Here is a 26482-nt window from a genome sequence, read left to right on the forward strand (position 1 = left end):
CAGCTGACCTAAACATCGGGACGCTCTTGCTCCCCAGATTGATAGCTGAGATACCAGCATGGGACTGATCCAGATTCCAGGAACATGGGTTTCAGTAAGGAAACCTCAGAAATCTAAGGACCTCCTGTAGTAGTTCACTACTTATCCCTAGCATAGGTGTGGACTTTGGGAGCCCATTCCACATAGAGGAATACTCCCTGAGCCAAGACACAAGATAGAGTCTAGGCCCTATCCCAAAGGATACTATAGAATCTGATGACACCCTATGGAATGCCTCACCATCCAGGGGGAGCAGAAAGGATATGTGATAGGTAGGGTTTTAGTTAGGGGGGGAATCAATTCATAAGGTGGTAGGGGAGGAGGGGAGGGAGAAGGAACTGGGATTGTCCTGTAAAACAATCTTGTTTCTAATTCAAATAAAAAATCTGCAGAAAAAAAAAGACTTGTGTAACTAAAACAAAAAAAAAGGAAGACATATGATGGTGGGATCATGATGGCAAATAAATGGGAGAAATATGGCTTTTTAAAAAATGGAGACCTTGGGGCTGGAGCGATGGCTCAGAGGTTAAGAGCACTGACTGCTCTTCCATAGGTCCTGAGTTCAATTCCCAGCAACCACATGGTGGCTCACAACCATCCATTATGAGACCTGTTGCCCTCTTCTGGTGTGCAGATATACATGGAAGCAGAATGTTGTATACTAAATAAATAAAATCTTTTTAAAAAATGGAGACCTTGGTATATAAAAATGGCTAGGTGGGCAAAGATGCTTACTGTACAAGCTAGGCAATCCAAATTCGATCCCTGAAACCCAAGAAAGATGGAAGGAGAGAACCAACTCCATGAACCTGTCCACTGACCTCCTTATTTACCTTGATCGTGCCTACTCATTATCCTCATCTTACAAGATGCCAGAGAACAGAAGATTGTTAAAGAGATAACGTAATGCCAGCTCAACCTTATATCCAGCACAAATCAAGGTGTTGTGAGCACACTGTGCCTGAAACACGGATGGGCATGTTCACATCCTTCTGTGATTACTAATCTGTGATTACTAATTACTGACTTCCATGATATCAGATGCGTTCAGTAATAATCAGTTCATAAGCTACCTTGTTTTGGTGGCTGCAATTTACGAAGTAATCTTCATTAGTTATATTAAATCTCATTTCTCCCCCCCTCTCTGTCTGTCTGTCTGTCTGTCTGTCTGTCTGTCTGTCTGTCTCTCTCTCTCTCTCTCTCTCTCTCTCTCTCACACACACACACACACACACACACACACACACACACACACACACACACACACTCATAGTACAGAATAACCACCAAAGAGTTAAAGAAGCCACAAGATTCCCAAAGGCCATACTAGAGGCAGAGAGCTGATATAGATACAGAAACATCTGTGTCACTGCAGGTAGGTAGACAAGACACTAAAAGGAACCAAGCTTGATATCAGCTGCTGGAGGCAAAATGAAACTGCAGGGTCTGGGGAGCCACAGCAACACAGGACCTTGAAGGTAAGGTGTAGGCCTGTCTAAGACGATAGGTGGGAGGGGGTGGATGATGAGTGCACAATTTGAAATTCGATTGGACCATGTAAAGCCCTGGGGATCAACTGAGTTGAAGTCCCGGGAGAGTCAGGAATTATCTGCCTGTTGGTCCCTTTACCCACACATAATGTGTCTGAATAGCAGATCAGTGATGCTGTCACAGCCATTACAGTGGTGCATGCCCTCCTCTTTATGGGTTCCAGGTGACAGCATTGCACCTTTCCTTGTTATAACACGTTTTATAAGCTCTTGGTCATGGTTCATCCAATGTGTTATTTTAAGATTACTTTTACTTAACTATTTGTTTTCTTGTGAGTGTGCCTCTGCATAAATAGACATGTGTATGCAGGCACCCACAGAAGCCAGAGGCATAAGATCCCCTGGAGCTGGAGTTACAGCCCGTTGTGAGCCACCTAATGTGGACACTGGGAACTGAACTTGAGTCCTCTGCAAAGGCAGCAAGCAGTCTTTATTACTGGGCCATCTCTCCAGCTCCTTGATATGGTTTTAATATCTCCATGTGCTCACATTTTTCTGATCTACTTTGACAAGTTTCTGTGTGATAGCTTTTCATCTGTAGCAGCAAGCTATTTATCAGGCTATGCCTCATGGGTAGTGCAGGGCAGGCACATTGTGTCTTCTACATCCAGGAACAAGGAGAATCATCCTGCCTCTGTGTTTGCTCTCAAAACAGAGCTGAGTGCTACAGATAAAATGGAGTTACCTTGGATAAGGCACAGCGGGAAAGTCACTGTTCCAAACAATGTGGAGTGTCTTTTGGGTAGGGCATGACCTAGTCTTCACAGAACAAGGTGGACAAAGCTAATCTAAGCAGGCTCATTTCCAGAAGGCCTGCACAGTAGGTACAAGCAGAGCTCTAGAGGGTGAAGGAATGGAAGAGCAGTTGGAAGCTGAATCTGCATGAACAGATGAGAGAAGCAGAAGACTAAATAGATAAGTGGATGGGCCACACTTCACATACTAAAGATGCACATAAATGTTAAGAAGAGGAAAAGCAAGTGAAGCCGGTCTATTTACCATTTATCTGGAAAGAGATCCTTTCTCTAAACTGATGCATCAGCATCAGCACACTGTTGGGGTTATAGCACAACAGAAGCAAAAACAACACAACATAGGAGCATCAAGGAGGGAGGATGTCAAGTAAAAATGCACTGGTGAGGTTCTTGTTTTATGGATGCAGCATATGAGCAAATCACGAAGTGTTAAAGGGCACACAGTAATCTCTAGAGCCACACCTCAAAATCAGCATGGAGGTTCCCACTGAACTGTATCGGAAGAGACACAAGGGACACTAAAATCCAAACACAAGCACCAAGCTGGGTAGTGGTGGTGCATGCCTTTAATTCCAGCACTCGGGAGGCAGAGGCAGCGGATCTCTGTGAATTTGAGACCGCCCTGGTTCCAGGACAGGTTCCAAAGCTACACAGAGAAATCCTGTCTCGACAAAAACTAAATAAAAACCAAATGCAAGCACCTTATTTAATCTCTGTAATAAAGGCTTTATTTTCTCTTTTATTGTCTTGCTTGATGTTTTAGAGGTTTACTTTGATGAGACTCCCATGTGGGTGCAGCAGGCCCATTTGAGAGAAGGAAGCAGTTCAGCCCGTTTTTACTGCCTACCATGTTTTAGGTGCCTCTCTGTGTCCAGAGCCCCTACTCCATCTGAAAGGGTATTGAAAAAGGAGGGTCAGTGATCAGGCCTGGTTCTGCTTCTAGGAGGGAGGAGATGAGGGTATAGGGACCCTACACTCCCCATCCCCAAGATCCCAGCTCTGCCTCTTAGTTAGGGTTTTTATTGTAAAGAGATGCTATGGCCACAGCAACTCTTATAAAGGAAAACATTCAATTGTGGCTAGATTACAGTTGCAGAGGTTTAGTCCATTATCATCATGGTGGGACACAGTGGTGTATAGGCAGACATGGTGCTGGAGAGGTAGCTGAGAGCTCTACATCTTGCACAGGCAACAGGAAGTAGTCTAAGACATTGGGAGGTATCTTGAACACATATGAGACCTCAAAGCCTGCTTCCACAGTGACACACTTCCTCCAAAAAGACCATGCCTCCTAATAGTGCTGCTCCCTCTGGGGGGCATTTTCTTTCAAGCCACCACAGTCTCCTACCATGAGCCCACTCATCACAGACCTTCCAGGATACTGGGATATGGAACCCCACTGGGATATGGTTCTCCATGCTCTGAAGAAGGGGAACCTTATTTCAGGGAAGCTGGAAGAGGCAGACACTCTAATTCATGGGCTTAGCTGAGACTTATACCACTGGGTCAGTCTGCAGCTCAGAAGCAGTATGCTCATCTATATCTGTAAGACCCAGATATTAGGTCTCCAGCACCAGCAAAATGAATAATAAAAGAATCACCTAGTTGATATAATAAATTGTGGGCTCTCTCATTCATTATATATAAGTAGATAACATGAAAAAGGCTAATACAGAGTTGCACTGTCAAAACTGCCTTCTATTTTGACTGATAGCAATTAAGGGCAGTTCTGCAAACTGCCAGTGGCTCTACCAGTTTCCAGCTTGCCCTCTAAAGGTTCTGGTGTCACCAGAGAGACCTGGGCTCCCACTGGGCAGTGGTTCTTTGCTCACAGGACTCACTGTCCTGCCTTCCACAGGTACAGATTTTTAAATGGAGTTTAAAATAACCCCATCCTGATACTTTGACACTGAAACTGCAGCAGTGTTAGAATTGTTAACACCTGCCATTCCAGCGCTGTCTTTTGTAGATCAAGACACTTATTTCCATGAAGTCTGGGAGTGGGGAGCTATGGTGCAGCATGAGCACACGCTGCTAGCCAGCCAATAACTGTGACAAATGGAATTCCTGGCATCTATGGTGATGGATGAAATGACATGCCAAATTAATAAAATAGGGACTGCAATGCATGCATTTTTATTAAAGAATAATTTTGTGATAACCACGTAATATGGAGGCCTCCAAGCAAGAGATTAAATTACATGCTGGGAAAATCTGGCATTTTGTGATAAACTGCAAAATCTGACTTTCTCCAGCAGCTGGAGAGGGAAGTGGACAGTGTCTATAAACATGCTTTACAAAGCAGCTGACGAAACAACACAATGATGGAGCGGCTGCTAGGATCCATGGTTCTGCCCAGAATAATGACTTGTCTAACACAGTCTCCTGTAAGAAATCATTCCCACTAACATCCCTGTTCTTAACGTTAAAACTACATCATTTTTATTATTACCCCTATCAAGCAGAATTATTACTCTAGAGATTAATCCCTATTTTGACTTTCTGAAGTCAAGACTACATGGTTAACCACCTTCTGCATTCTTTGTGGTATTGAAGCTATTTTCCTCCAGCCTTTTATGGCTGGTGCTCGTATTGGTAGTTATTTGCCTTTTAAATAGAGCTGGCTCAGAATGTGCAGTCTTTCCAGCCTTTGTAAAAGGATTTGAGTACTAGCTATTCTCTATGGCACTCTAGATCTGCCCCTTACCTGGCTCTGCCCCATCTGCTCCTCCATATCCCACTGACCCACAGAGGAGGGGAAAGCCAGTGTCTTCACCTCCCTGCTGTTTCTCAACCTGGATGCTCACAACTTGAGTATTGTTTGAGAGACACCATCACAATTTCTCTGCACACAGCTGTTGTTTCCTGATGTGCTTGCCTTTTTAAGCATTTGGGCTAGGAAAGGAGGTTGTGCAGGGATCCAGGGCAGCATAAATTGAAGACATCTTTGGGAAGTCTGCATGCTGGCACAGGAAGCCTCAACCTCTGGAGCACAGGGTCTTCCTTAGCCGTTTCATGCTACCTGTGGTCACAGCACTGAGAAGATACAGCCAGACAGCTTCATCTGCCCCCCACCCCCTGTTAGGGAAACTGGCTGGCTATGTCACTGCCCCTTGTTGAGGCCTGGCTTAATCAGAGAACATAAATATGCTTTCCCTTCACCAAACCCCAACACCTCCATCCAGAAAAATGCCCTCAAAGCACGGCATCATTCCTCCCAAGACCTTCATTTGCTTGTTTGGATCATCTTTTCCTGCATTAACCTTAATCTCAACAGGACTTGTTTTATTTTAAAGAATGAGATTGTATTTTCCTAGTGTGATGGTTACCACTGTTAATTTGACAGTATCTAGGGTCACCAACCCTCTGGGCATATCCTTAAACAGTTTACATATTGGGTAAATTGAGATGGGAAGACCTACCCTGAATGTGGGTGGCACCATCCCATATAGTGTACTGTTCCTTATTGGGCTGTCTTGTGGAATATTTGTATACTGCATGAAGATGTATTGCTGTGATTGGTATAGTAAAAAGCTGAACAGCCAATAGCTAAGTAGCAGATATAGGAAGGATTTCCAGAGAGAGAAAGGTAGACATGGAGAGGAGACAGGAGGCGCAAGATGGAAGAGAGGTAACACCACATTATAGAACATGAATTAATATAAATGTGTTGTTATAAAAACTAATCAGGAACAAGCCTAAGGTATAGGCCAAGCTTTAATAATTAGCAAGTCTTTGTGTTACTATTTGGGAGCTGGCTGGAGGAACAGAAAAAGACCCATTACACTGCCCTCCATTCATGCCTGATGGACAATGTTGTATTTAACCTACTTGTTTCTGGAGTTTTCTCATCCTGCTAGGTCCCACCACGTCAGTCCCAAATGAACACACAGAGACACTATATTAATTATAAAACTGTTGTCCAGAGGCTAGAGCTTCTTATTGGCTAGCTCTGTTTTAATTAATAACCAATTTCTATTCATCTAAGTATTTCCACGTGGTCTTATCTTACCAGAGAAGGGTCTGGAACTGTTACTCCTTTCTTGGCTACATGGCAATTCCTCGAGCGGCACCTCTCTCCCAGAATTCTCCTCATCTCCTAGACCTTATTGGCCAAACAGTGTTTTATTCATCACCCAATAAGAGAAACACATATACAGAAGGATATCCCCCATCATCTACTACTAGTAAGCATTTCTCTGCAACTTGTGTTTCTGTAGAATGATCATACAGAGCAAGCCCATTGAGGCCAAGTAAGTCAGGACAGGGACTCAAACAGGGCAGGAACCTGGAGGTAGGAGCTGATGCAGAGGCCATGGAGGGGTACTACTTACTGGCTTCCTCTCCCTGGCTTACTCAGCCTACTTTCTTAATAGAACCCAGGACCACCAGTCCAATGGGCACTACCTACATGGGCTGGGGCCTCCCACATCAGTAACTAGTTAAGAAAGTTCCCTATAAGCTTGCTACAGCCCCAGTATGGAAGCATTCTCTCAATTAAGGTTCTCTCCTCCCAGATGACTTTAGCTTGTGTCAAGTTAACATAAAACTGTCCATCACAGAATGTCAATGATGGAAGACAACAGTCACCATAGATAAAGTTGCTCTTGACTTCTCATAAGGCTGAGGCAGGGGGATTGCTTGGACTCACAGATTAAGTCCATGAGATTAATTGAGCAAAACAGAGAGTGATGAGGGATGTCCTTCTATATGCTGTGAACATATGTTTCTCTTATTGGTTGATGAATAAAGCTGTTTTGACCAATAGCCAGGCAGGAAGTATAGTCAGGGCTACCAGACTAGGAGAATGCTGGGAAGAGGAAGGGAGAGAGTGAATTGCCAGCAAGACACCATGAAGCTTGGATGTCTGGGCATGCTCTGTTAAGCCAAGACTACAAGGAGATACATAGATAATAGAAATGGGTTAATAATTAAGAAAGAGCTAGACAATAAGAAGCCTGAACCATCAGTCAAATAGTTTATAATTAATATAAGCTTCCGTGGATTTATTTGGGACTAAAGGGTTGCAGGACCTAGCAGGACAGAAACCTCCATCTACAAGGGAGACGTGGCATTTAAAGAAATAGACAAACTTCTGGAAAGTCTAGGTTGTTTAGAGAAGAGCCAGGCATGGTGGCACACACCTTTAATCCCAACACTTGGGAGGCAGAGGCAGGTGGATTTCTGTGAGTTCAAAGCCAGCCTGGTCTACAGAGTGAGTTCCAGGACAGTCAGGAATACACAGTGAAACCCTGTCTTGAAAAAATAAAGCAAACGAACAAAATGGAATGAAGGGAGTAGTAACCACAGGGCAAGATCCCACCCAGCTAAGTTTCCAACTTGTAAAAAGGAATTAAGAAAAACTTAGAACTGGGTGTGTTGGTACATGCCTTTAATCCCAATACACAGAAAGCAGAGGCTGGTGGATCTCTGACTTTGAGGCCAGCCTGGTCTACAAAGCAAGTTCCATGACAGCCAAGCTTAGACAGTGAAGGAACCATAAAAAACAAAGCTAGCTGGTGAAAATGTAGCTGAACAAGAGGGCCCAGTCATGTCCCAGTCCCAGCAAGCAGCAGAACTTGGCAGCTTTGGCCACGTGGTCTGGTTTTAGAGTTAAGGATAGAAAAAAAGGCACTATAGAATCTGCCTCTACCCCTAAATAAAGCTGCTGAGGCCAGGCATTTGTCAGAGGTGTCCCTGAATGAGGCCAAGAAAGGCCATTGTGTGAAGCTGTGAGGTTGAAGCCTAGATTGCCTTGGAGAACCCAAGATGTTCGAGATGCCAGAGCCATGTGACACCTGCCAAAGAGAGCTACTAACAGGAAGTGTAACCAGCCCAAGAAAAGAAGTGTGTTGCAGTCAACAAAGCTGAACGGAGTTAGAGATATGAAGAACATTTTGATATCAGACATGTAGAGTTTGGAGTTTGCCCAGCTGGTTTTCAATCTTGCTTTGGTCCAGTATTTCCTTACTATCCCACCTTCCCTACATTTTGGAACTGTAATATATATTCTGTGTCATTATATTTTGGAAGTATGTGATCTCTTTTTTAGTTTGCATTTATAGAGGATTACAGTTGAGAAACTGCTTGAATCTCAGAAGATACTTCAAACTTTGGACTTTTAAACTTTTGGGGACTTTTGAAGTTCAACTAAATGCATTTTGCACTATGATATTGTTACAAGCATATGGGGGTCAGGGAGTAGAATGTGGTAGTTTGAATGTAATTGGTCCCCATAAGCTCATAGCGAATGGCACTATTGGGAGGTGCACCTTTGTTAGAGTGTGTGCCTTGTTGGAAGAAATGTGTCACCGTGGAGGTTGCCTGTGATCAAGATACAGGGCTCTCAACTCCAGCACTCTCTCTGCCTGCACACCACCATGATGATACTTCTGAGACCCTGTAAGCCACCCCATTAAGTGGTATGTGCGTGCGTGCGTGCGTGCGTGCGTGCGTGCGTGCGTGCGTGCGTGCGTGCGTGCGTGTGTGTGTGTGTGTGTGTGTGTGTATGTGTTTTGCTTCTTCAAGACAGGGTTTCTCTGTGTGGCTTTGTAGGTGAGGCTGACCTCAAACTCACAGAGATCTGCCTGCCTCTGCCTCCCCAGTGCTAGAATTAAAGGTGTGCACCACCACTGCCTGGCTCAAATGTTTTCCTTTATAAGAGTTGCTGTGGGGGCTGGAGAGATGGCTCAGAGGTTAAGAGCACTGGCTGCTCTTCCAGAGGTACTGAGTTCAATTCCCAGCAAGCACATGGTGGTTCACAACCATCTATAATGAGATCTGGTGCCCTCTTCCGGTGTGCAAGCATACATGCAGGCAGAACACTGTATATATAATAAATATTTTTTAAAAAGAAATTTTAAAAAAGAGTTGCTGTGGTCATGGTGTCTTCAGAATAATAGAAACCCTATCTAAGACACTAATCTTTCTTTAATTACCCTGGGGATTATTGGCTTAGAAGCAACAGGTTTCTCCTAGTGCCATACAGAGATCTTCATGTTTTATGAAGAGGAGATCCAGGCTTTATCCCCCACAACAAGAGCTGAGGTTCCAACTGCAATGGAGCCTGCCATACTTTCCCCACCAACTGGGAAATGCGAATGGCAACAGTTTTCAATGCATGAGGGAGCCCAGAATCTAGATTTAAGTGGGCCCTGCCCTCTTTTCCATTATTGATAAACACCTGTGCTTTGATATACATGAGGACAAAAGGGAGTGGGGTCTCCTCCAGTATAAACCATTCAGAAGATGCACACTTGGTTAAGTTGTGTATGGCCACAGGAATCTGCATAAGGGAAGTAACTAGGTGGTATTTTGGTGATATTTAGCAGACAGCCTTTTCTTGGCGGTCCCCCAGGGTAAGCTTGGCCTGGTCCCATTTACAGTTGTCAGGATTGAAAGTGGAGCTTATTGTTTAACTTCTATCTTAACATAATATTGGTGTTTGAGATCTAGCATAACCAATAGTCTTTCTTAATTTCCATACCCAGAGTGGGTCTTACCAAGGGAAATACAAAGAAGACAAAAATAAGACCATTATAACCAAAGGGCCATGTCACTCTTATCTTTAGTGGTTCTAAGGACCTGGTGATGACCTATCTGTCATCTTTTATAGTTTCCTTTGTTGTGCCAGAGTCACAAGGATCCCCAAAGAGACCAGAGAGACAGACCACCGATGAAAATGCACAAGGTTTATTAAATTGTCTATCCTACCTTGGGAGGGACCCTGTCTAGCAAGCTGATGCAGCAGCCTCCAGAGGGAGTGAAGTTTCCTGTCTTCTGTTAGGTTTTAAAGACAAAAGCTACAGGATTACATCAGTAGGTACAGGATGGTTTCTGATTGGTTGACATTTGGGAACAATCAGGAAAATTTCTCAAAGTCATATTTTGGCATGAAATACCTATGTACCGAGTATTCTCGTTGGTCAGTGCTGAGAGGGAACATTCTGTGGTTTCTATGGCTTTGTCTTGTTACTTGCAGGTGGCCTGTTGTTCATAGATACCAATAGTTTTTAGAACTGTATCCTGGAGACTATAGGGGAGGTTTTGGTATCCCCTGGAGTTTCTTTTGTAGCCAAACAGTTCCCAGGAACCAAGTACCTAGGAGGCTGGGGAGGTGGGGGGCTGGAGTTTCTTTGTGTTCAGTTTTGGCCCTAGGCTCCAGGAGGCCAGAGGATCTGTAGTTTCCTTGTGTCAGAGGCCTACGTATCTTTTTTGTAGCCTGTCATGGCTGCTAAAGCAGGAGCTGAGTGAGGGACTGGTCCCTTCATTCTTAGAAGTGAAGCCTTTTAGTTTAGTTTTCCCCTTTCATCTTCATCTGGGTGTAACTCCATGGGGTGACACTGGCAATTTTCACTGCTGTGGAAACAGTGAGGATTACAGTGTATATACCTTTCCACATTGGTTTTAGGCTCTGTGCTGGGATTGTCTTTACCCATATGCCTTAGAGTTTTATTACTGTGAAGAAATGCCATAACCATGGCAACTCTTATAAAAAAACATACATTTAATTGGGGCTGGCTTACAGTTTCAGAGGTTTTGTCAATTATTGTCACGGCAGGAAGCATGGTGGCATGCAGGAAGACATGGTGCTGGAGAGGCACCATGGCACCAGATAGCTGAGAGTTCTATATCTGGATCCACAGGCAGCAGGAAGAGAGTGCCACACTGGGTGTGGCTTGAGCATCTGAAACCTCAAAGCCAGCCTCCTAGCGACACACCCTCTCCAACAAGGTCATACCGCCTAATAGTGACACTCACTATGAGCTCTCTATTTTCCTTCAAACCACCACACTGTTCAATGTTGCCAGGCTGGAACTTGTGGGTAAGCTTAGACACAAGCAAGAGCACATCCTCTCAAGCCGTCTGATGAATAGTCCTGTGGGTTTTTTGAAGAGCCTGTAAGGAACTGAGGAGAGAGAGGTTAGTAATTTCTGCTTTATGAACATCTCTGAACTTAATGAGGAGTAAGGGAGGTAATTTCAAATGGGGCAAAACCTTCTTGATACAGGGTTCACCTAGTTCTTAGGAGGACAAAAAGAAGGAGGTTGACCCAATTTTTGTCAGTTTCAAGGACACATTCAGTTAAAGACTCCTTTAAGGTCCTCCTCATCCTTTCTTGCTGCCCTGAGCTCTGTGGCCTACAGGCACAGTTACATTGTGCCTCCAGTCAGCATTTAGGAACTTGGCCAGATTTTGGGAAACATTGGCTGTGAAGGCCAGGCCATTGTTGAACCCCAGGGAGAGAGGCAATCCAAATCTAGGAATTAGCTCTTAGAGAAGTTTTTTGGTGACCACTGAGGCTGTCTCATTCTTGTGGTACGGTGTTTTGAATTAGAATGCCCCCCTAGGCTCCTATGTTTGAACCTCATCAGGGAGTGGCACTATTTGAGAAGTATTAGGAGGTGTGGCCTTGTTGGAGTAGATTTGCCCTTGTTGGATTATGTGTAGCCTTGTTGGAGGAAGAGTGTCACTGGGAGTGGGCTTTGATTTTCAAAAAACCAATACTAAGCCCAGTTTCTCTCTCTGCCTACAGATCAGGATGTAGCGTTCAGTTTCCACTCCATGTGTTCTGTGCTGTCATGCTCCCTGCCATGACGAAAATGGACTCTGTCTGTGAAACTGCAAGCCAGCCCCCAGTTAAATGTTTTCCTTTATAAGAGTTGCCTTGGCCGTGGTGTTTATTTATAGCAATAGAACAGTGACTAAGACAGGTTAGATAGGCTTCCACCTATCCAGAGAAGGTATTTATGAAAACTAACAAATACTTATAGCCAAGAACTGTGGGTTTTATTTCTCTAAGGTCCACTTCCCAGTGTTCCCTGGGAGTACTCCCTTAGCATGAATTTCTTCTGGGGCTTTTCTTCCTCCTTTGTGGTTCACTTTCACACAAGTGGTACACTTAGACACAATGTACTTGACAAGATTGTCCAGCAGCAGGGAGTATGGGTCTCTTGTCCAGCAAGAACCACTGTACATCATCCTGTTTAGCCACTTGGTGTCTTCCCCTGTGTGGTTTGTGTATCGTTGCAGTTGGAGTTTGAGCAGGGTAACCAAGATCTGAAGAGGCCCCACTAGTTATCAGTCTGCCTTCTGGGTGGCTATACTGGATAGTTTTATGCCAACTTGACACAAGCCAGAGTCATCTAAGAGGAGAGAACCACAATTAAGAAAAACCACAATTAAAAAATCAGTAAGATTAGGCTATACACAGGCCTATAGAGCATTTTCTTAATTAGTGATTGATGGAGGAAGGCCCAGCCCATCATGAGTAGTATCATCCCTAGGCTTGTGATCCTGGGTTCTGTAAGAAAGCAGGCTGATCAAGACATGAGGAACAAGTCAGTAATCAGTGCCCTTCCATGATCTCTGCATCAGTTCCTGCCTCCAGGTTTCTTCCCTCTTTAAGCTCCTGTCCTGGACTCATTCAATGACAGACTATAATGTGGAAATATAAGCCAAATGAATCCTTTTCTCCCAAGGTTGCTTTTGGTCATGGTGTTTCATCACAGCTAAAGTAATTCTAAGATAGTGGCCAAGTCTGTTGCACTGTTTCTTTGACCTCTGGGGAATCTTCTATTTTATGCCCTTTGCAATGGACAGTGGCTACCTCTTTTGGTAGCCATATTGCCTCTAGTAGGTCAGGATTCCTTGTTTTTGTCTTTCTTTCAGCTGAGAGGAAGACCTCTCTCTCTCTCTCTCTCTCCAGAAGGCCCAAGGACATGAGATATGGCAAATGCATACCAACCTATATGTAAATAATAATGTCTTTGCCCTTTCCCCAGTGAAGGACCTGGGTTAATGCTAGGAGCTCAGGCCTTTGTGCTAAAGTCCCTCAGCTGAGGGATTGGCCCACACTGTCCTGTCCAAGCTGACAATGGCAGCCCCAACATACCTGATTCCATCTTTTGTTTTTCCTTGTTTCTTTTTTAAAAAATAATTTTTTAATTTGAATTAGAAACAAGATTGTTTTACATGACAATCCCAGTTCCCTTCTCCCTCCCTTCCTCCCCTACCACCCCCCCTCAACTAAAGCCCTACCTATCACATCTTTTCTTCTATTCTTCCCCTGATTCAACCTTTCTGCTCCCTCATGACCTCTGCATCCCTCCTCTTCTTCCCTTCTCATTCTCGTAACTCCTCCCTCCTCTTCCCATGCTCTCAATTTGCTCAGGGGATCTTGACCCTTTCCCCATCCCCAGGGGACCATTTTTGAATCTTTTAGGGTCCTCCTTGTTTCCTAGCTTCTCTGGCAATGTGGATTGTAGGCTGGTAATCCTTTACTCTATATCTAAAATCCACATATGAGTGAGTACATATCATGTTTGTGTTTTTGTGATTGAGTTACCTCACTCAGAATGGTTTCTTCAAGTTCCATCCATTTTCCTGCAAATTTCAAAATTCCATTGTTTTTTTCTGCTGAGTAGTACTCCATTGTGTAAATGTACCACATTTTCTCTATCCATTCTTCGGTTGAGGGGCATCTAGGCTGCTTCCAGTTTCTGGCTATTACAAATGGTGCTGCTATGAATATCATTAAACAGATGTCCTTGTTGTATGAATGCACTTCTTTGGGTATATGCATAAGAATGGAATTGCTGGATCTTGTGGTAGACTGATTCCCATTTTCTTGAAGAGTCGCCATACTGATTTCCAAAGTGGTTGTACAAGTTGGCACTCCCACCAGCAGTGGAGAAGTGTTCCCCTTTCTCTACATCCTCTACAGCATAAACTGTCATTGGTGTTTTTGATTTTGGCCATTCTGACAGGGTAAGATGGTATCTCAGAGTTGTTTTGATTTGCATTTCCCCAATGGCTAAGGATGTTGAACACTTTCTTATGTGTCTTTCAGCATTTTAGATTCCTCTATTGAGAATTGTCTATTTAGTTCTGTACCCCACTTTTTAATTGGATTGTTCAGTGTTTTGGAGACTAGCTTCTTGAGTTCTTTGTTTATTTTGGAGATCAGCCCTCTGTCAAATGTGGGGTTGGTGAATATCTTTTCCCAGTCTGTCGGCTGCCGTTTTGTCTTGCTGACTGTGTCCTTTGCCTTACAGAAGCTTCTCAGTTTCAGGAGTCCCATTTATCAATTGTTGACCTCAGTGTCTGTGCTACTGGTGTAAGGAAGTGGTTCAGGAAGTGGTCTCCTGTACCAATTAATTCAAGGGTATTTCCCACTTTGTCTTCTATTAGGGTTAGTGTAGCTGGGTTTATGTTGAGGTCTCTGATCCATTTTGACTTAAGTTTTGTGCATGGTGATAGGCTTGGGTCTATCTGTAGTCTTCTACATGTTTGCATCCAGTTATGCCAGCACCATTTGTTGAAGATGTTCTCTTTGTTCCAGCGTATAAATTTGGATTGTTTGTCAAAAATCAGGTGTTCGTAGGTGTGTGGGTTAATATCAAGTTTTTCACCTCTATTCCATTGGTCTACCTATCTATTTTTGTGCTAATACCAAGCTGTTTTCAGGATAGCTCTATAATAGAGCTTGAAGTCAGGCATGGTGATGCCTCCAGAAGTTCCTTTATTGCACAAGGTTGTTTTGACTATCCTGGGTCTTTTGTTTCTCCATATAAAGTTGAGAATTGTTCTTTCAAGGTCTGTAAAGAATTGTGTTGAGATTTTGATGGGGATTGCATTGAATCTGTAGATTGCTTTTGGCAAGATTGCCATTTTTACTATGTTGATCCTACCTATCCAAGAGCATGGGAGATCTTTCCATTTTCTGGTATCTTCTTTAATTTCTTTCTTTAGAGACTCAAAATTCTTACAGTACAGGTCTTTCATGTTTTTTGGTTAGTGTTACCCCAAGGTATTTTATGTTGTTTGTGGCAATTGTAAAGGGTGATGTTTCTCTGATTTCTTTCTCCACCGATGTGTCATGGGTATATAGTAGGGCTATAGATTTTCTTGAGCTAATCTTGTATCCTGCCACTTTGCTGAAGGTGTTTATCAGCTGTAGGAGTTCCCTGGTAGAGTTTTTTGGGTCACTTATGTAGACTATCATATTACCTGCAAATAGTGAGAGTTTGACTTCTTCCTTTCCCATTTGTATTCCCTTGATCTCCTTTTGTTGTCTTATTGCTCTAGCTAGAACTTCAAGGACAATATTGAAGAGGTAAGGAGAGAGTGGACAGCCTTGTCTTGTCCCTGATTTTAGAGGAATTGCACTGAGTTTATCTCCATTTAATTTGATGTTGGCTGTCAGCTTGCCGTATATCGCTTTTATTATGTTGAGGTATGTTCCTGTTATCCCTGATTTCTCCAAGACCTTTATCATGAAGGAGTGTTGGATTTTGTCAACAGCTTTTTTGGCATCTAGTGAGATGATCGTGTGGGTTTTTTTTTTTTCTTCAGTCTGTTTATATGGTGGATTACATTGACAGATTTTCGTATGTTGAACCATCCTTGCATCCCAAGGATGAAGCCTACTTGATCATGGTGGATGATTTCTCTGATGTGTTCTTGGATTCAATTTGCCAGTATTTTATTGATTATTTTTGCATCAATGTTCATGAGGGATATTGGTCTGTAATTCTCTTTCTTAGTTGTGTCTTTGTGTGGCTTGGGTATCAAGGTTATTGAAGCCTCATAAAAAGAGTTTGTCAATGACCCTTCTGCTTCTATTGTGTGGAATACTTTGAGGAGAATTGATATTAGCTGTACCTTGAACTTCTGGTAGAATTCTGCACTGAAGCTATCTGGCCCTGGGCTTTTTTTGGTTGGGAGACTTCTGATGACTGCTTCAATTTCATTAGGGGTTATAGGTCTATTTAAGTTGCTTATCTGTTCTTGATTTAATTTTGGTAAGTGAAATCTGTCCAGAAAATTGTCCATATCCTTTAGATTTTCGAATTTGAGGAATATAGGTTTTCTAAGTATGACCTGATGATTCTCTGGATTTCCTCTGTGTCTGTTGTTACGTCCCCCTTTTCATTCCTGATTTTATTAATTTGCATGTTCATTCTCTGCTGTTTAGTAAGTTTGGATAAAGGTTTGTCTATCTTGTTGATTTTCTCGAAGAACCAACTCTTTGTTATATTGATTCTTTGTATTGTTCTCCTAGTTTCCATTTTATTGATTTCAGCCCTCAATTTGATTATTTCCTGGCGTCTGCTCCTCCGGAGTGTATTGGCTTCTTTGTTTTCTAAAGCTTCCAGTTGTGCTGTTAATTCTCTAGCGTGATTATTCTCCTGTTTCTTCATGTGGGCACTTAGAGCTATGAACTTTCCTCTTAGCACTGCTTTCAAAGTGTCCCATAGGTTTGGATATGTTGTGTCTGCATTCTCATTGAATTCTAGGAAATCTTTAATTTCTTTTTTTATTTCTTCCTCAACCCAGGAATTGTGCAATTAGGTGTTACTTAATTTCCATGAGTTTGTAGGTTTTCTGTAATTTGCGTTGTTGTTGAATTTTAACTTTAAAGCATGGTGGTCTGATAAGATACAGGGGTTATTTCAATTTTTTTGTACCTGTTGAGGTTTGCTATGTTGCCAAGTATGTGGTCCATTTTAGGGAAGGTTCCATGTGGCGCTGAGAAGAAGGTAAATTGTTTTGTATTTGGATGGAATGTTCTATAGATATCTGTTAAATCCAATTGGGCCATAACTTCAATTAGTTCCTTTGTTTCCTTGTTAAGTTTCTGTCTGGTGTTCCTGTCCAGTGGTGAGAGTGGGGTGTTGAAGTCTCCCACTATAAGTGTGTGCAATTTTATGTGTGATATGAGTTTTAGTAATGTTTCTTTTCCAAACATGGACGTGTTTGTATTTGGGGCGTAAATGTTCAGAATTGAGATTTCATCCTGATGGATTTCTCCTGTGATGAGTAGGAAGCGACCTCCTTCTCTTTTGATTGATTTTATTTTAAAATCCAGTTTGTTGGATATTAGGATTGCTACCCCCGCTTGTTTCTTGGGTCCATTTGATTGGAAAATCTTTCCCCAACCTTTAATTCTTAGGTACCGTCTGTCTTTGAAGTTGAGGTGTGTTTCTTATATGCAGCAGAAGGATGAATTCTGTCTTCTTATCCATTCTGCTAATCTGTGTCTTTTTATAGGTGAGTTAAGACCATTAATGTTGATGGATATTAATGACCACTGATTGTTCATTCTTGTTTGTTTTTGATTTGGTGATGGTGACGAAATTGTGTGTGGAATTCTATCCCTTTTTCCTTTTGGCTGTTTGTAAAGTGGGATTATCTATTGCCTATATTTTTCTGGTTGTAGTTAACTTCCTTGGGTTGCAGATTTCCTTCCAGAACTTTCTGTAGGGCTGGATTGGTGGACATGTACTGTTTGAACCTGGTTTTGTCATGGAATATCTTGTTTTCTCCATCTATATTGATTGAAAGCTTTGCTGGGTAGAGTAGTCTGGGCTGGCATCCATGGTGTAGGTAGAATATCTATCCAGGACCTTCTGGCTTTCAAAGTTTCCATGGAAAAGTGAGGTGTAATTCTGATAGGTTTGCCTTTATAAGTTACTTGACCTTTTTCCTTTGCTGATCTTAATATTTTCTCTTTGTTCTGTATGTTTGGTGTTTGGAGTATTATGTAGCCAGGAGACCTTTTATTTTGGTTCAGTCTATTTGGTGTTCTGTAGGCTTCTTGTATTTTTATTAGCATGTCTTTCTTTAGGTTGGGAAAGTTCTCTTCTATGATTTTGTTGAATATGTTTTCTGTGCCTTTGAGTTGGATTTCTTCACCTTCTTCTATACCTATTATCCTTAGGTTTGGTCTTTTCACGGTGTCCCATGTTTCCTGGATGTTTTGTGTTAGGGATTTGATGGACTTAAGATTTCCTGATCGTTTACCCAGTTTTTCTATTTCCAGCATTCCCTCAGATTGTGCTTTCTTTATTGTCTGTATTTCAGTTTTTAGGTCTTGAACTGTTTCCTTGAGAGATTTGTTGATACCTTGTAATTTTTGATTTGTTTTTTCTTCCATTTCTTTAAGGGATTTTCTCATGTCCTCTTTGTGGCCCTCTATCATTTTCATGAAGATGTGTTTAAGGTCATTCTCTTTTGCTTTATCTGCATTGTGATGTTCAGATCTTGCTGGTGTCTGGTTCCTAGTCTCTGGTGGTGTCATATTGGGTTTTCTGTTGTTGAATGTGTTTTTACCTTGACCTCTTCTCATCCTTTCTTCTGGTGGGTGTAGCAGGAGTCTCTTCCTCTCCTGGTGGGTATGGGACCAAGGTTCCATTCTAGTAGATGCAAACAGTTCCAATACTCTAATGTCTGTCCTCTTGTCGTATATGGAGGCAGAACTGCCACCGGGGCCTTGGCAGTGTCCGGGTGTGTTGGATCCGGCTGCCGATCTCGGATCTGGTGAGCAAACCCTTAGCATCAGATGCCTACGAGCAGAGTCACTGAACCGAACCCAAAACAGCCCCTGGCCCACCCAGGCCGGTGGATGGAGGTGGGACTCCTTGTTTCTTTTTATATTAATTTGTTTTTACATTCCAATTCCAGTTCTCCCTCCCTCCCTCTCCTCCTGCTTCCCCCACTCCACCTCCCATCTGCTCTTCAGAAAAGGTAAGGCCTTCCCTAGGAAGTCTATTAGTCTGTCCTATCATCTCATTGAGGCAGGACCAAGGCACCTCTCCACCCCCCAACCCTGTGTCTAGGCCGAGCAAGGTACCTCTCTATTCAGAATGGGATTCACTAAGTCAGTTTGTGCATTAGTGTTAGATCTTGGACCCTCAGCCAGTGGCCTCATATATTATCCCAGTCACACCATTGTCACCTATATTAAGGGAGTCTAGTTCAGTCTTATGCAGGTTCCCCATTTGTCAGACCTGAGTCAGTGATCTCTCACTAGCTCAGGTCAGCTGATTCTGTGGGTTTCCCATCATGATCTTGACTCCTTTGTTCAAATTGTACTTCAATTGTACTCCAAGAGCTTGGCCCAATGGTTAGTTGTGGATTTCTACATCTGCTTCCATCTGTTTCTGGAAGAGAGTTCTAGCTTCTCTGGGGCTGTGGATTGTAGGCTGGGCAATTTTTGTTTTATGTCTAGTATCCCCTTATGAGTGAGCACACACTATATTTGTCTTTCTGGCTCTGGGTTACCTCACTCAGGATGGCTTTTCCTAGTTCTGTCCATTTGCTTGCAAATTTTAGGATGCCATTGTTTCTTACCACTGAGTAGTACTCCATTGTATAAATACCTGATTCCATCTTGAAGAAAACCTCTCCCCTCAGTATACAGTATCTCTTCCACTTCCTGTAGCAGAACACATTTTAGCTTTGGTCTGATGTACTGGACCACATCAGTCACTTCCAGGCAATCATGGAGAGACTCTGCAGCAGGCTGTCTGGGTTTATGGCTGAGCTTTTACAGAATTGGATAGAGGGTGGTCCAGGAGAAGTGCTTGATAATGCTTTACGTGGGCATTGGACGTCCACCTCTCTGGGGTTCCCCTCAGGAGGCCCTCTACAGAGTGCAGGATGATTAGGGACAATTAGTTCCTGGCCCAATGTCCACTTGTCAGCTTCTTTTACTATCATGGCTGTAGTGGCAACTATCCACAAACAAGCTGGTCAACTGGCAGAAATAAGATCAAGTCCTTTGGATAGGTGGGCCACTGACCTTTTCCAAGGGCCCCAGTGTCTGGGCTCTACCAATTAGAGGATGGGGAAGTCTGGCATCAACTAGGAATTTAACAGATTTTCTACCTATCTTTAATTTTAACCTGGGCTACTAGGGGCTCGGTGGAACAGCCCCAGACCTCTTGGTTCTCACCCAAATGAAGGACAGGACATTCTTCTTTCCTATTTTGACTTGGGCATTCATTTTTCCAGTGTCCTTTTTGTTTACAATAAGAACATTGGTCCTTCTCTAGCCTCTTCTCCTCCCAAGGTCTCTGACATCCCCCCAGGGTCCCTTTATCAGTCTCCCTGAAAATTACCACTACTGCTCAGGTCAATCTTTTATTCTGCTTTTCTTTTACAGAGTCACAGTTTAATTGAGATCTGTTCATATTCTCAAGGGCTTGTAACTTCTGAAGTTTCTTTGCTTATGTTTTTGTTTTGTTGCTTTGTTTGTTTGTTTTTGAGACAGGGCTTCACTATGTATCCCTAGCTGACCTGGAGCTCTCTCTATAGACCAGGCTGGTCTCCAACTCAGAAATTCACCTGCCTTTGTCTACTGAGTGTTGGGATTAAAGGTGTGCACCACCACTTCGTGGCTCTGAAGTTTCTAATATCTAGGGCTGACTGCATAACAAAAGCAATATAGGTTGCTCACTGGTTTTCTGGTGCATCTGGATCTAGAGGGTTAAACACCCAGTAAGTCTTGTAAAGGCGCTCCAGGAATCCAGTGGGCAATTTAGAGGGGGCTCTTGTATTGCCTTGGTGACCTTAGACAGATTAGCAGATTTTCTAGCAGCTGCTTTCAATCTTCCTAAAAAGGCCTGGCAAAAATTATCTAGAACCTCCTTACATTGGTTAGTGTTGGGGTCTCAGTCAGGTCATGCAATGGGGAATCCACTTTATCTGAGCCGCACTGTCCCGCAGCAATCCCCCATCTAGTCCCAGGTGGCTTTCCCATTCCCAAGCCAGATTCTGTCCCACTCCTTAGCCATGAAGAGAGTGGCCCAGGAGAGCTGTTGGCCTGGTGGCTGGTTGGCTGGTGGGTGTTGGTCTAGTGGCTGGTTGGCTGGTGGATGTAGAAGACAGTCTCAAAGAGACTAATGAAAGCCTGTGGCAGGGGAGTGTTGGGGGAAAGTTTGGGTTATGAGTTTTCCAATTATCAGACCATTGGTTGAAAAGAAGATATAAACCATGAAAGGGGGAAGAGATCAAGTTCCTGCTGGAGGTTCCTCCTTTAAAGGGAGGATGGGGGCTACCTCTGCCCCAGGGAAACTCCTTCCAGAACTCCCATAACCAGAGCCACTCCATGCATGTGGAGGGAGGAGAAGGGGTCAGAGGTAGAAGAGACTGTCTCTCCACCATCCCTTCCCCATGTGACCAGGGTCCATATGGAGAGGGAAAGTCAATTTTCTCCTGGCCCATATGGAGGGGAAGTCAGTTTCCTCTGACAGGACTGAGAACAGGCAGAGGTTTGGATTACTCTGGGCCACCTGGCTGAACCAAGAGGATTTGGGTCCCCAACAAAAGGACAGAGAAAGTCACAGGTAAGTATAGGAAAACTGGTTGTGATGGCTAGGGTCTCCAGTACCATATTCCACTGTGCCACGTGACTCCAAAAGAGGACCAACCAATTTCACAAAAGGTTCAGAGTTTTCCAGGCAAGAAACAGACATCATATTCATCCTTGTTCACAAAACCCTCCTGGGGCCATGGCCACTCCCAGCCAGCCCCAGCAGATGTGGTCCCAGGTCTGCTCACTCCCCCTGACATTTTAGATCTGTTTCTCCAATCAAGAGAACTGACTGAAACACACACAGACACAAAGTAAAGACAACCAGGAGTGGCCACCACATAAACTGAAAACGGGATCCAGTGATATCAAATATGGATCCCAGACATAGGGTCTTATCCACCCTTTTCTAAATGTCTTATGCAGAAGGTGCCACAAACAGACTCAACCTTGGAGGGGACAGATCCAGGCAACTTTCTGCAGTTTCCCATTTAGAGTGGAGGTATCAGAAGCCTCCGAGTTCACAGGAGCAGTGGTGGGAGGAGTTCCTGGGGCTCTGGAATAGCTCAGAGTGTGCATTCCCTAGGAACTGCCTGACCCCTGTGCTACCAGCCCCGAGGAGATCCGAGGCCCCACTCCCATGCCCTGTCCCAGCATCTAATCTCTGGGAAGTTCGTGGGTGCTTCTAGAACATTACAAGTTAAGTCCACCAGAGAACATCCGTGGACACTCTTACAGCTGAGTAGGAAGTCAGGGGAACTTGCCCAGATCATGCAGCCCTGAGCCTCACCATTCTTTACCTCCTATGCATGAAAATCACACCCTGGTTGACACACTTCACTTAGTAAGAACAGTTAGTGAGAAGTAAAATTATAGAAGCCAAAAAACAAAAACAAAAACAAAGTTACTGCATTAGGGTTCTAAGGTCAGAATGCTGCCTCTAACATGGCCAGCTGTGCTAAGGCTGTTACAGTCTCTGCCATTTTTAATTCATACAAAGGCTACTTGGTTAATACTTACTGCTCAAATATATCCTTCTTAGTTCCCTGTGATGGCATTGATGGTGGGCCCTAGCTTTCCCAGACAATTTAGCAGCAGCAAGCCAAACTCAACCAGATCTCCCACTAGACTGCAGCTGCCAGGTCAGTTCATTCATAGATAGTCGGCTTTCACATTAAGACATTTGGTGTTGCAGTAACTTTAGGTACTAGAGTTCACCTTCAAACATTTTGGCTTTAAAGTATGGCGCAAGAGATAAAAATGTTACTTACTGGTGATACAAATTTAAAAACCTTTCTAAAAAGTGTAAATTACCCGAGTCTCTTAAATAAAAGGCTTTGAGGCTGAGGCATGATTACCTGCCAGCCTGAATTCGTTCCATCTATGAAAATATGGCCTTGCTTTTCCTAGAACTACTAGCTCCCACCGAGAGACACAGACTGACTCATAGCCAGATTTCAATGTAAAATCAAACTCAAGCTACCGTGCTGTTGTTATTGACTAGAAATTTACTTTTTACTATTCTTTTACTTAAAAGGACTTGCTTTTCAATAACTGTTCTCAGGAACCAGATACCTCAGAATCCAAGTGTATGATTAAATGTTTCCAAAAATAAGTTTATAGTTGATATAAGTTGTGAAGATCTGAGGAATTTATTTAAGGTATGTGAAAAATGAGGTTTAAAGATACATATGCTGGTAAGACTTCAAAGTTCAATAGAATTCTGATAAATTATTAATCTAGTCCTGGTAATAGTTATATTATCATAGTCACAGGTTCAAATTTTAAATTGCCTTTGGTTATTTTCTAAATATAGACTTAAAAATGCATCTCAGTGTACTGAAAACTTCTCTGTTCAATCTATCTGTCTCTATCTATATCATCTATATCTATATATCCAGCCCTCTTCACAGAGGGAGAAGTTATCCCAAGCCATCTTTTTGGAGTCCTTAAGCTATTCTTACCCTTTTTCTCTTTTCTACCAAGGAATTTCTGTCCTGTTACAAATGAATATTCATACTCCTCTTACATTAACTTTTCTGGCTTTGTTTTGCTATGGATCAAAGGCTTGAATGAATCTGCTCCAGCTATTTACAGACACTGCTTTTTCTGCAATGAAGATTTCATTTCAGATTTCATTCAGACAGTGGCCATGCTAATATATCAAAAACTCCTATCTCTTTTGTCAATGTTATTTATTTATTTGGTTTTTAAGACAGGGTTTCTCTGTATTGCTTTGGAGCCTATCCTGGAACTTGCTCTGTAGACCAGGCTGGCCTCAAACTCACAGAGATCCTCCTGCCTCTGCCTCCCAAGTGCTGGGACTAAAGGCATGACCACCAATGCCTGGCCTCTTTTGTGAATTTTAAGGATTCATGCAACCTTTAAGGAGTCAAGACTGGAGGTTGGAGAGATGGCTCAGAGGTTAAGAGCACTGGCTGCTCTTCCAGAGGTCCTGAGTTCAATTCCTAGCAACCACATGGTGGCTCACAACCATCCATAATGAGATCTGGTGCCCTCTTCTGGCCTGCATGCATACATGTAGGCAGGACACTGTATACATAATAAATTAATGAATCTTTAAAAAACAAACAAACAAACAAAACAAACAACAACAAAAAAAAAAAAACAGGAGTCAAGACTGTCATGGGGTTCCTGAAGAGAAACACTCCGGAGATGACTCATTAAGTCATATGGAGTCTTTATTTACCACCCCCAGAGGGACTGTCCCAGGCACAGTTGTAGGAAGCAGCCCACTTCCAATTCGTTTGAGGTTGTTTTTGTTTTTGTTTTTGTTTGTTTTTGTTTTTGTTTTACTTTCGAATCCAGTTACCTTGGAGTTTATTTAAACTAAGGAAAAGGTCATGTTTTCCTGCAATACATACTTGGTTCTTTAAATAACAATTGTGACAAACAGCAGAAAGAACTAGAGGATCTTGTGATCCTCTGCACTTGTGATCCATACAAAACATCAACATTTTGGGTTGTACATAATTAAAGAAACATCTCACTTTTAGAAATACTGTAATAGCCAATATATAGAGGTATGCCTTTATGTGGGCATAGGATTGCAATTAAGAAAAGAGGGAAAAAAAAAAAACACTGGAACCACTCAATTTCTTTAAAATCACTGAACAAGAAAAGCAACATTGAACTTCCATACTGATTTTATGCAGCTTCTATACAGTACCTTGACTTAAATCCAAGAGCAAAGTTAAGACTCTCCTCCTCTATTTTTGGTAAACAACTTCATGGTAAACTTAGATGACTTTCACTCTGGATTTACCTGGGAGTGACCTTTTTACAATTTTATTTAGAAGCGGTCAGGTTTGGCACTTTTATACTGATGTCACCAATGTTAATATTTCTTGAGATCTCGGCAAGATTCATATTCTTTACAGTTGATACAGCACCGGCTGAAGCTCCTGCTAAGCCAGCCTCAGATTTCTCCAGTTTATTTTGGGCATCAGTTTGTGTAACAATCTCATTCATGTTGGTCTCCAGTACCATTCCCCCATCACCATTTCTGCAAGAATATTAGGAACCTTATCTACATGGAATATTAAATCCAGTTCACAGACTTTATCAAAACATTTATCTAGTGTTTCCACAAATACTTGAATTAGATCTAAAATGCCAAGCTCACTTTCTGAGGAATCCACACAGAAGACAAAATGCAGTGTTGCATAATGTCTATAAATCAGTTTGTTGTCAGATCCTTCAATTAATAATCCTCCTTCTAGGAAATTACAAACATTCTCATTTCACTTACACACCAAATGGAAAGTCTCCCTGATGATTTGCTGTTGTGTATATCTTCACTATAGGGCTGGTAGAACTTGGAGAGCTATGGCTTCCCATGGTTGTTGAAGATGAGGATGGCCTTCATCATTGCTGGGCCGGGCTGACAGGTTGGGCACTGGGGCCAGGCGAGAGTCTCACCTCTGGGAGCTTGCTGCCACGGCTTCCCCCTCATTTGAGTTTTTAAAGGCAAAAACTGCAACTGTGGCATACTCAGAAAGGCAGCGCTGGACATCTGCAGCAAGCAAGCATTTACAGAAGCAGAGAGATAGCAGTCAAGTGATCAGGCAGTTCTCATAACTTTTAGGTCGGGGACACATTATATAGGAATTTATGGCTGGTTCAGAGGGCAGTTTACTCTAGGAATTTAGTTCCATATCCCACATAGGCCCCAGTACCTGCTAAAATGGGAACAAAGGTCTAGTCCATAGTTTCAGGATCTGGGAAAGTCCCTAAATGTACTAACTTTGCTTTTTGGTTTCTATAGTTTTGCTTCTCACTAACTGTTCTAACTGAAGTGTGTCAACCAGGATGTGGTTTTTTGTGCACAAAAGGCAAGAAATGGTGAGGCCCAGGGATGCATGATTTGGGCAAGTATTGTAATACATACTTTCTATTTGGCTTTACAAGTGTCTGTGTGTGCTCTCTGGTGGACCTCACAATACTGTGGCTGCCTCTGGGCCCCTAGCTCCTACATTTCCTCAGCCCACTGATCCAGGCTCGAGTTCAACCTCCAAGACTCAAGTGATCTTCCTGCCTCAGCATGCACAGTGCTAGGGGCACAGGTGCATACGCCACTATGGCAGCTTTTTAAGTAAAGGAAGCAGAGGATGCCGCCCCTCTGGCAAGCCACAGATTAGTGCCACACTATCCTTCATATACCTGCCAGAAAAGCCTGGTTGTGAGTTGTGGCCTGCAGAGCCCACTGCCCACTTCAGTCACTCTAACTAGCAGCTGTGCAGGGTGTGGATCCCAGGAGCTTTCTTTAGGCTTAGATTGAAACAGAGAGCTCTTGATTCATTTCAACCCTTTCATGCTTGTGGCAGGTTCCCTTTGCTATTCTGACTTTCCATATTCATAACACCTTACTGTTTGTCATTAGGTCAGAGAATAGGACTGTCTATTAATTTTTAAAAATCATATTACACATGTTCCATATGGTTCTACCATCTTTTTTATTTTTGGTTTTTTTTTTTTTTTTTTTTTTTTTTTTTTTTTTTTTTTTTTTTTTTTTGAGA

The 26482-nt window shown here is 42.8% G+C and overlaps 1 pseudogene; it reads right to left on the minus strand.

Moving 5' to 3' along the window:
- Nucleotides 1–24752: 24752 nt before the first annotated feature.
- On the minus strand, nt 24753–25335 carry LOC100770829 (annotated as a pseudogene).
- Nucleotides 25336–26482: the final 1147 nt, after the last annotated feature.

This window comes from Cricetulus griseus, assembly GCF_003668045.3.
Source record: "Cricetulus griseus strain 17A/GY chromosome 1 unlocalized genomic scaffold, alternate assembly CriGri-PICRH-1.0 chr1_1, whole genome shotgun sequence".
In the NCBI taxonomy this organism is placed as follows: Eukaryota; Metazoa; Chordata; class Mammalia; order Rodentia; family Cricetidae; genus Cricetulus; species Cricetulus griseus.